Source organism: Gossypium arboreum, chromosome 10 (genome assembly GCF_025698485.1).
Source record: "Gossypium arboreum isolate Shixiya-1 chromosome 10, ASM2569848v2, whole genome shotgun sequence".
Classification (NCBI taxonomy): domain Eukaryota; kingdom Viridiplantae; phylum Streptophyta; class Magnoliopsida; order Malvales; family Malvaceae; genus Gossypium; species Gossypium arboreum.
Genome location: NC_069079.1, coordinates 42,049,145 through 42,057,286, shown reverse-complemented (window position 1 = coordinate 42,057,286; position 8,142 = coordinate 42,049,145). Strand labels below are relative to the sequence as shown.

The 8,142-nt window shown below is 34.7% G+C and overlaps 1 non-coding gene across 1 annotated transcript; it reads right to left on the bottom strand.

Annotated features, from left to right (window-relative positions):
- Positions 1-3,927: 3,927 nt before the first annotated feature.
- LOC128282798 (small nucleolar RNA R71) lies at positions 3,928-4,034 on the bottom strand. Its single transcript, XR_008273151.1, has one exon. It is a non-coding gene; the product is annotated as a small nucleolar RNA R71 (small nucleolar RNA).
- Positions 4,035-8,142: the final 4,108 nt, after the last annotated feature.

The window sequence follows — 8,142 nt, the reverse complement described above, 5'->3', positions numbered from 1 at the left end:
GACAAAAAATAATCAATTTACGGCTTGACTCTCTTATTGGTCCCCAGCGGAGTCCCCAAGCTTTTGAAGCCAATTTTTTAAAAAAAGGGTCGACTTTGATTTTGAAAACCAAAATGAACGTGGGAGTCGCCACTTATCGTTTTTAAATGAGGTGTGATCGAGTCACCTCGTAATTTAGTTGTTTTAATAAAACGTTTTGATTTACTAAAACTATGATTTTGGTCTACAAAATTCAAAAAATGGGTTCGAGAGTCGGTTACGTATGAGGAAGGATTAACACCCTCATAACGTCCAAAATTGGTACCTACTTGATTAATTAATGTCATAATGTCAAAAATTGTCATAATGTCAAAAATTGACAGTTTGAGGAAATTTTAAAATGTGATCCTTTGTTAAAATATTGCTTAATCGAGAAAAGGGCATATTTCACGTTAATCGAGGGAAATGCCCACATCCCGTAAGTTAGGACACGATTCCTTAAATCCCCAAAAACGAGAATAAACGCCAAAAAATTTATTTAATTTAAAAGATATTTGATTATCTCAGTTTTAGAAAAAAATCATATCCTGTAAGTTAGAACATGATTTTCCTATGTCCCGAGTTTATTAAAAAAAACTTATGCTTTCAAAACATTCGTTTATTCGGACTTATCGAGAAAGTTAAAACAATAGTCAATAATTACGTAAATAAGCGGTGTATAAAACGGTTTAAGAAATAATATTAATAAATATAAGAATAGTGATATTTGAAATTATAAAAGGATATAAATAAACAACATATAACATGCAAAATGTTAGTAATAATAGTAAATAATCTAAGTTTGAAATTATAAAAGGATATAAGTAAATAAATAATAAAATATAAATATATATATTTTAAAAATACTAGGTAAATAAACAAAAAAATATAACAATAATAATCTTGTAAAAATTAATTTGTTTAATAATAAGATAATGGTGATAAGTTAGTAAATATAATAAGGAAAATATAATAATAGTAACGATAATAAGAATAATAACAAAAAAATAGTAACAATAATAATAATAATAACAATACTAATAATATCATTAATTAATTATTTTTAATAATAAAATAGCAAAAATAACTAAAAAGGACTAAGTCGGACTTAAAACAAAAGTTAGGGGAAAATCTGAAATAAGTAAGAAAGGGAAAGGACTAGGATGAATGCACAAATAACAAGGAGTGGCCAAAACGGGAAATAATCCCCCTTCCAAAACGCGCAACTTGAATGTGGATTTAATTGAAAACCAAAATAAATTATAGGGCCAAATTAAAATCACAGAAAACAAAATAGGATTTAATCGAAAGTCGCAGCAAAAGCGAAAGAGCTATCTGCACAAATAACCCAATAGTTGAAAACACGCGGATCCTAGCTTATGCAGGTCGGGTCGAATATGGGTAAGACTCAAAACGACGCCGTTTTGACATTTGAATTTGAACACCAAAACTACGTCGTTTAGTGTTGCTATATAAACTAAATAAAAAATAAAAAAATCATTCTTCTTTCATTTAAAAAAAAATTAAGAGCTCTCAAACTCTCCCCCCTCGTTCAAGCTCAGACCTAGGTCCAGTCATCGGACCACCATGGCGCATTGCCAGTGCGTCGGCGGACGGCGTCATAAATCACTGTTATTGAAAAATCGTCCCGAACCTCATTTTTAGTATTTTTTTTCAAGTAAAACTCATATTTTGAGTTAAAAAGCACCGAAAAAAGCCAAAATAAATTAAAAAAAGGAGACTCTCGAACACTGGCATCTTCTGCCACGACCTTGGCAGAATCCCAAAGGACTCGACAGCCTTTGGAACCGAAAAAGAAACACCAACGATGGTGCGAAGACCAAACGACTTAAGAAACTTTGTTACTATTTTATATTTTTTTGAAATAGTTACGTAAAAAAATAAGAGAAAAAAGAAAAAATCGCCTTTTTCCAATTTCTTCTTTTTTCTTTTATTGATATTCCTCCGAAAAAAAAATGCATTAATCTGTTTGTGGCTTTTTATAGCCAAAAAAAATACAATTTTTGCTATCACATTTCTACTTTTTTTTTTTGTTTTCTTCTATGTCTATTGCTTGTTTGTCTTCTCTGCGGGTACGGATGGCGACGTGGAGGTGTATGTGCAGCGGTGGAGGCTATTAGGGATTAAGGTTTGCTGAAAATGTTGTTTAGGTTTTGGGCCCTTTTGGGCTTAGGGTTTAGTTAGGTTGTTTGGGGTTTGGGTTTAGTTGAGTTTTGGGCTGTTGTTTAATTTTGGTTTGGGCTTGTAATTGGACTGTTAAAAATTAAAATTTTGGACTCTTATTTGGTTTAATTTATTGATTTGGTTTTATTTTTTTGTTTCTGTATGGTTTGGGCCCGGGGTAAATTGGGCTTTCTACAATCTCCTTTTAATTTCTTTTGAAGTTTTATTGAGTTTCTTTATATCTTGTGGTTATTCTGACTTTGAGATGTTTTCATTATGGATTATGAACTAATTCCCTAGATACCTAGGGAAGATGAAACCTATGATGAATCTTATCATTTTATTTCTGATTTACATGATAGATACTTGATTCTTATTCTCAATTATTCTTGTTTTAATATTTCTAGGTTATTACTTCATGTTTAATGGACTTAATTCAGTGGAGCAAAAGTCTCTGTTTAAGAGTAGATCTAGTATAATTGAGTGGAGTTGCATGCAATCCTAGAGATAGGACAATATAAGTCTACCGAATTATTATCAAATCTAATAGGGGAATCTATAGATCGAGTAAAAGCGACGATAGGAGTTTTAATTAGAAAGAGATTTCAATTAATCAACCTAGAGTCAATTTTTTTACTCTTGAAAGAGATATTAACATAATTTAGGGATTTCTACTGATTAAGACACAAGTGAATAACTTGTTTAATTTAGATTTATAATAATAGGTGAAGTCTAGGTGGATTCTTTCCTGGGTATTGTCTATCTCATTGGTTAATATTCAATTATTTTCTTTTTTCATTCTCTATTGCGTTCTTAATTAAATTAGTTTAGTAAATTTAGATTAAACCACATCACTCCAAATTGTCGGCTAAATAATAGAAAAACGGTAATTACTAATACTTTTAGCCCTCATGGATACGATATTCTCTACTCACCATAGCTATACCATTGTTCGATATGCACTTGCATTTTTCGTATTTATAGTTATTTTAGTGACCATCAAGTTTATGGTGCTATTGCCGAGGACTAAAATATTAGGAACACTAGATTTTAATTAATTTATCCATTTTTATTTTATTTTACTTTTTATTTTGTTTTTTAGTTTACTTTTTACACTCTAATTTTTCTTTTATTTGCTTCTGGCAAGTTCCTTTAGTTTATGACTAGAAGAAATACGTTGGGACCATTACTGTTTGATAGTGAAATTGAAAGTAAAACTCGTAGAAACCATGGAGAAGTAGGGCAAAGTCGAGAAAATTTAGTAGATGAACAAGAGGACATAGTTATTACTGAGGAGATGGTGGTAACCTGAATAATCAGCTACCTCCTGCTGTTACTGCAGATCCATATCCTATTCCTTGTACTATGTACGATTATGCCAAGCCCATTCTAACTACGGCTAAATCGAGTATTGTGAGACCCACCGTTGCTGTAAATAATTTTGAACTGAAGCCGAACACTATTCAAATGATACAATAGCTTGTTCAGTTTGATGGTTTGCAAGACGAAGATCCAAATACTCATTTGGCCAATTTCTTGGAAATCTGTGATACTTTCAAAATTAATGGTGCCACTGACGATGCCATTCACTTACGGTTATTCTCTTTCCCGTTGATGAACAAAGCTAAGCAGTAGTTGAACTTTTTACCACAAGGTTCCATCCCCACATAGGCTCAAATGATTGAAAATTTTCTTCTGAAGTACTTCCCACCGGCTAAGACAGCTAAGTTGGGGAATGATATCTCTTCCTTTGTTCAAATCAATTTAGAGACTCTATATGATGCATGAGAGATGTGCAAGGATTTATTAAGAAGGTTCCCTCACCATTGGTTACCGTTATGGCTACAAGTTCAAACCTTCCACAATAGTTTGAATCCCTCAACTAGACAATTGATCGATGTAGCAGCCGGTGGTACTCTGAATAATAAAACACCCAAAGTGACTTATGAATTTATTGAGATGGCATTGCATAATTATTAGTGGCAGGTCATGAGGATAAAGCCAATGAAAGTAGCTGGTGTTTTTCATATTGATGCAGTCATCATCTAATCGAATCAGGTAGAACAATTAAATAAGAAAGTTGATGGTTTATATGTTTCTATGTAGGTACATCTGGTGATGCAATGCGAAATGAATAGAGGAGGAATGAATAATCCAGAATCTTTACACTTCGCTCTTAGCACAGAGAACAAACAAATAAATTATATGGGTAATAATTCTAGGCCTCAAAATAACCCTTATAGTAATAACTATAATGCAGGTTGGAGGAACCATCCCAATTTCTCTTGGGGTGGTTAAGGAAATCAAAGAGCACGACCCCCTCCGGGCTTCCAACAACAACCTTACCAGCAAGAGAAAAGGATGAAACTCGAGGAGATGTTGACGAAGTTTATCTCAGTGTCAAAAACCCACTTTGAAAACACTAGAGCAACACTTAAAAATCAACAACAATCGATTTAAAGGCTCGAGAACTAAATAAGTCAGCTTGCTAAACTAATCTTGGAACGACCACAAGGTAGTTTGCCTAGAAATACTGAAACTAACCCAATGGAGTAGCTTCATGCAATCATTGTTTGAGATAAAAAAGGGTTAGTATAATATGAACCAGAACTGAGGTGACAAAATATGGTGAATAACAATAAGGTAAGGGTAAGCTAGAAAGAGCAAAAGTCGATTGCCAAAGAATGTAAACCTTGAGTTTCATATCCTAATGCGACGAAAAGTGACCACACGGAAGAACAATTTGGTAAATTTCTTAAACTCTTAAAGAAATCACATATTAACTTACCGTTTGTTGAAGCTCTTTTGCAAATTTCCAATTATATCAAATTTTTAAATGTGCTTTTGGCAGACAAACGGAAGTTAGACGACTTGTCGACTGTGGAGCACAATGTAGTTTGCTCGGCTATCTTACAAAATAAACTACCCAACAAACTGAAAGATTTAGGGAGTGTTACTATTCCTTGTTTAATTGTTAGTTTAAATATTGATAATGCTTTGGCTGACTTAGGGGATAATATTAATGTCATGCCTTATAAAATGTTTAAACAACTAGGTCTTAGGAAACCTAAACAAATTAGGATGAGTATTCAATTAGCGGATAAAACCATTAGATACCCTAGGGGTGTTATTGAGGATGTGCTTCTTAAAATAGATAAATTCATATTCCCCATTGACTTTGTTGTGTTGGACATGGATGAGGGTAGTGACGTACCTTTAATTTTAGGACGGCCCCTTTGAGCAACTACTAGGACTACAATAGATGTTGGTAGGGTGAACTTATACTTCATGTAGGTGATGAACGATTACTCTCCAAGGTCATGATTCTGTGAGAACATCTAGTGATCGAGATGGTTTTAAATATTATGTTAATGTGAGTAACCATGTGGCTCAACCTTCTTTACAGTAAATACCTCATGAAAATATGATGGAGCCATGTTTCCATCAAAAGGACAAAAAATAGAACAACTTATCAACAAGGAATACTACAACTCGATGAATTAGATGAATGGCAAACACTTGTTAAAGAAAAAATCGAAAAAATATGATAAAGAGCCAAAGCGATGCCATGATGAGCATGTGGATGGAATGAACCAATTTAATGTTGGGGATAAGGTACTTCTAGACAAAATAGATCCATGAATTGCTCCTTCGGAGCTTGATACAAATGGATCAAACCCATTTACGGTACTGAATTGCTTCCTCTATGATACAATCGAGGTAACTCATTCTAAATTCGACACATTTAAGGTAAATAATACTCGACTTAAACCTTATTTTGGTCATAGAATTGTTAGCGACAAAGAAGAGCCTCGGCTCTGTAAACCACTGTAACCGTCTGCATACGAGGTAAGTCGAGCTTAGACTCTAAATAAACGCTTCTTGAGAGGCAACCTAAGTGTTTAAAAGTTGTCTTATGAATATCAGCTTCATTAACCCTAAGTTGATGATACCCGGAATAGAGATTTATCTTCAAAAATACTATAGCCCCACAAAACTGATCAAACAGATCGCCGATCCTCAAAAGTGGGTACATATTCTTAATAGTTAGCTTATTCAACTATCGATAGTCAATGCACATCCTCATGGTACCATCATTTTTCTTTACAAACAAAACCGGTTCCCCCTAAGGAGACACACTTGGACAGATGAAATCACGATCCAAAAGTTCTTGAAGTTGAGCCTTAAGCTCTGTAAGCTTCTTCAGTTCTATATGGTATAGAGCAATGGATACCAAAGTTGTACCCGGTAGAAGCCCAATGTCGAACTCAACTTCCCAATTCAGAGGTAAACCGAGTAACTCTCTAATCCAATGCTCTAATGAGATACACCACAGATAATCCCCCAATCTTCTCCAACACTCTTCTGGATGGCGTTTACCGCAATCACTAGATGGTTGAACTCTAGTAGAAGTAATTGGGACCCCTACTCTAGCAGGCCCATCAGGTCTAACCCTTTTCTTGGGCCTCTGAAAAGAACTAGAGGGCTCTAAATCCTTCTTTTTTTTGCCTCTATCACTGTCTCTATTATGGCACTCTACGCACTTAACCTCATCGGTAATCATCAATTTATCCACCAGAACTACAAACTCTCACACCCTCTGCAGAGCTATCAATACCCTCAGACTATCACTCAAACCATCATCAAAACAGTCACACTTCTCATACTCGGATGTCACCATACCTCAAGCGTAGTGGCTTAGTCTCAGAAATTCAACCTCATACTCAGCCACAGTCTTATCACCTTGTGTGAGATTCATGAGCTCACATTTATGAGCATCAACATAGCTCACGTCCACATACTATCCCTGGCAGACATTCTTGAAGTAGTCCCAGTTCAGACAATCCAGTTGAGTACCCTCCTCAACCAATAACCACCACTGATAAGCTTCATCGTGAAGTAGAGAAACTGCGCCCTTCAATTTCTTCTCAAGAGTGCAATCAATGTCATTCATAATTCTCTCAGTGGAATCCAACCAATACTCGGCCACAGTAAGGGCAACTTTAGTGATGCTCCTAAACAACTTAGCTCCATTAGACCAGAGTCATTCAGTTACTGACCCTTGGCCCCTAGATCTAAAATGGGGTCCAACGACCCCAGCTGATCGGCTTTGAGACTTGGTTTCTATAGAAGGTGTAGCCAAAGTCTCACTCGTATCCAAGTTTGGCATACTGCCCAGAGAGAAAGACTTAGCTCAAGTCCCCCTATGGTGCCTGTCGCGCCCACGAATACTTTGGCCACATGGTCCACGTGCACTTATTGTAGTTTGAATTTTATCTACACTATAAAATTTTATGCATCATTTCCAGTGTTTACTAGAAGATGTTTTATACTTTGGATATCAGAAGTTTAGAAATGTTTTGGAAGTTTTAGTCTTTAACTACTTAGTATAGTTTTAAAAAGTTCTAACTACAGTATTTTCTAAGTTCATAAATACTTACAAGATTGACGCTGGAGACTCGGTGTACCACATACTTGCTCAAAATGAAATAAATTTTTGTTTGAAAACCAGTTCTTTTTCAAATGAAATTTTAGAAGCCAAAATTCAGAACCCGAGTTTTGTAACTTGGCTTTGATACCACTAAAATGTAACACCCCAATCCTGGCCTAGACGTTATGGCCGAATCAAGGAGTGTTACGAATCAGAGGCCAAATCAGAGATTGTTTACTAAAAGAATCCACTTTTTATCAAACATATTGGTTGTTATTGTTAAGGAAAATCATTGTTGTTTTAACCTCTTGTAAAACTTATTTTGTAGCGGAAATGTGAAAATGTCATAGGTAAAAATCGAGTTTGTATTTTTAGAAAAAAAAAAAACTTTGTTTGCATAAAAACCGTCATTTTCGTAAATCGTTTTTATCAAACATCGCAGGATAGAAAACAAAAGAAACCAAGACCAATAGTTAAAAAAATCATACAGTCCAGAGAGTGCCTAAAAT